Here is a 3737-nt window from a genome sequence, read left to right on the forward strand (position 1 = left end):
AAACACATATTTCATTGCACACTATTTAGTGGCTGAATTGTGATTTTTCCTTCTTTTCTGTTTCGTTAAATTCTGTCTAAATATATGTTTTCTTCTGAGCCACATAATGAGCCAAAAGACCTGGTGTTTTCTTTACATAAAGCTGCTTCCACAGTGGATGCACTTCCCTTCACACCAGAGAGAACTGGAACGGGAAGGTCATGCTAATTGCAATAGGTACTTCATTTGAAAGTTAAATGGATGTGCTCTGAGTTCGTGCAGTCATTCCAACTCATGGTTGCTGAACCATAACGTTTCATATTACATGTTGACTGTCTAATTCTAAACAGAAAAGGAATCAAAGGATGAACTTCGTGTGTTTGTGTGTGTGTGTGTGTGTGTGTGTGGTTTAAGTTTGTGTATATTGCATATGTGTGTGTGTGAAAAACTGAATGTGCAAAGGCCAAAAAAAGACATCAAGTTTATCATTCCCCAGCTTTTTCTCTGACACATAGCCTCTCACTGAAACTGGAGAAAGCCTCTTTCCACAAGGCTGCAGCAATCCTCCCATTTCCACCACCCACTCTTTGGCTTTCCCTTGAGTACTGGGTCTGGGCCTGGGCTCTTAAATTTAAACAGCCAATGCTATTGCCCATTGAGCTTCTCTCCAAAGCTTGAACTTTCTATTAACAGTGAAAGAAACAGAGAAATAGTCTGTATTCTGACATGTGGTGCTATTCAGAGTGCTTTCATGTTGGTGCTTCCAAGATAACTGCGATTCCTGCTGGTTCTAGAATATACCTGCCTCCTGCTATTTTGTTCCAAAAGTTAAAATGTATCCTAACATGATTCTTAATTATTTATTTTATTTCTTTTAAGTAAAATCTCAAGAACTATAAGGCTTTTAATTTGACCACTTATTCTCTGAGGCATGAGTGGGGCAATAAAGATTGTTTTGGAAACATGAAATAAAGGATGCAAGACACTCTGGAATACTTAACTTTGTGACAGACCAAAGACTGGGGACATTAACCAAGAGCTTGTCTTTCTGATTTTGTCAAGAGCCTTTGAGTAACAGTGGCTGCTTTGTAAAGCTTGGCTGCTTAGAGATTCACTTATGATCACTTATGATCACTGATTACTTTTGTCGGTGATTTTGTCTATGGGTTGTTTTGTACATTGAGTACCCTGATTTTGATTAGCAAATATTAGTAATTAAATTCATATTTACTTGTGACCACTTACTCTATTTGATGGTATATCAGTTACTCTTCTCATTGCTGTGACAAACTACTTAAAAAAGCAACTTAGAAAGGAATATTTTGGATGGGGGGAGATCAAAATTTAAGGGCACAGTCCATCATGGTAGAGAATACACTGTGGCAAGAGCTTATGGTAGCTGGTCACACTGTGCCTACAGTAAAAAAATAGGGAGAGATACATGCTTTTGCTTGGCCTGCTTTCTCTTTTTCATTCATTAGATACCCTAACCTACTGAATGACACCACCTACTGTCGGATCGCTCTCCGACAGGTAAGGCACAGGGAGAGAAGCCAGGACCAGCCTGTGTTCCTCTCTTAGGGGCTGAGCGGGATGGTGAGTGTCGGTGACTCAAAAACCACACCGAGTCGGGAGTCTTGTCGAGGCAGGAACTCACTTTATTGTGTCAGGCATCAACTTATATAGTTTAAGCAAAGGGGGTGTCAAAAAGGGGGTGGGTATAGGAATGTGTCATCTGGGGTGAAGACTGTGGGCCACTGGGAATTTACCACGCCAGTTGTTACTGGGCAGAGGCAATCTTAGATAGGGCTCTGCTGAGTCACCTCCACACGGAAGTGACAGGCCAGATACAGGTCGCTAAACTTTAGCTTGGCTTATGAAATTATATTAGGCCTCATTTTCCTCCATGCCGTGTGTATGAGGGTCCCGAAGGCCCAACAACCTACATTTAAGGTGGCATCTTTCCATCCTAATTAACCCCATCAAAAAAACCTTCACTGATATGTCCAGAGGTTGATTTCTGTAGTGATTCCTAGTACCATCAAGTTGATATTCAAGATTACCACAGCACAGGAGGAGAGTGAGGAGGACAAGGGCAATAAGGAGAGGGAGGGAGGGGGAGAGAGAGAGAGAGAGAGAGAGAGAGAGAGAGAGAGAGAGAGAGAGAGAAATGAATGAATATCCCTCAAGGGACCATTCCCACTGTCTATCTATACTTATATTGTACCTATATTGACATCTACCACCTTCCAATGGCCTCATCATTTATAAATCCACCAACTGATTAATCCATTGATGAGGGCAGAGCTCCCATGATCCAAACTATCTCAAAGTCTGACAGCTGTCAATGGAGCCTGTAGTACAAGGAACTTGAGAATAATTTAGATTCAAACAACAATAAACTTAAGGCTCATAATTATTGTAGGAATATTTTCAACTAATTATTTAGCAATATTATCTGAATTTTTGCTAACAGTTTTGTTCCCCATACATCCCCCTACAAATGTCTCTAAGTTCTAAAATTGGAAACTAGAACCCATAAAGTCCTTAAGTCTCCAAGCAATTCTGTTTAATTAGTCTTCCCATTCACATTTTAGGAAACACTGACCCAGTTATTATCATCCTCAAGGGTTGTTTCACAACAAAATTGTTAAGCTCCAAAATTATATCATTTGGCAACTACATCATAATCATTATTTTACTTTGTTCTCTACTCACAGAGTTCAGGATTTTAGAATTAGGACACTTTGCTTATTTTTCAAAATATGGGTCCTCTAAACTTCCACCTGCATTCTAAGATTTACAATTATATAGACTCTTTCCAGTACCCTGTCAAGTCTCTATGTGTTGTTATGTCCACAAAGATGCAAACAAGATAAAAATAATGGGAAGGAGAAGAAAATGTAGCTTGGATGACTGCTATAATAATATAAATGCCATACTACATGCAGCTGGAGGAAAAATATCTATCAGATAGCCAACAACCCAACTCCTGGTTTTCAAACCAGGTATTGTCTGAGGTACAACTGTCAATCGATTTTTTTTTTCATTTAGCAAACATTTATTGTAAATAAGTAAGGTTGGCATGGGCTATAACCTTGGAGAATTTCTTGTGAGTTTAGATATTAAAATACTAAGCAATTATTAAGGCATGAAAGCTTTGGTAAAGTTTGAAGCAGTACTTGGATGGGAAATCCACAGTTACAAAAATCAGGTGACAACATGATGAGAGAGAGAGAGAGAGACACAGAGAGAGAGAGACAGAGAGAGAGAGAGACAGAGAGAGAGTTTCTATTGATTTTTCTAATTCAGAATATGATCCAAACCTAAACTACTTCTCATCACCTTCATCACTACAAAGTTGCAGGCCATCATCCCTGAACTCATCCCCAGAGAATTTCCTGTTTGGTAATTGGGGATTGTTTTTTCTTCTGTTCTTGCATTTTGGTGTTTTGTTCTCTGAATCACACATTTTCAACATGAAATATGCACTGCCTGCCTACATCATGTGGAATAAAATTCAGAATCCTGATGGCAGACTAGGGTGTGGGACAATGTATTCAAAGGGTAGAAAACTGCAGATCAGAAGAACAAACAAGGTGGAAGTGAACACAGAGCTCACAAGGGGTTTTCCACCTTCGTTCCACTTTGTTTATTTTTGTTTCATTTTGTTTGGTCTTTTTGAAACAGGGTCTCTCTGTAGCCCCAGCTGGCTTGGAGCTCACTATGTAGACAAGGCTGGCCTCTAACACAGAAAA

The sequence above is a fragment of the Nannospalax galili genome, unplaced genomic scaffold (genome assembly GCF_000622305.1).
Source record: "Nannospalax galili isolate Female #2095 unplaced genomic scaffold, S.galili_v1.0 scaffold446, whole genome shotgun sequence".
Lineage (NCBI taxonomy): Eukaryota > Metazoa > Chordata > Mammalia > Rodentia > Spalacidae > Nannospalax > Nannospalax galili.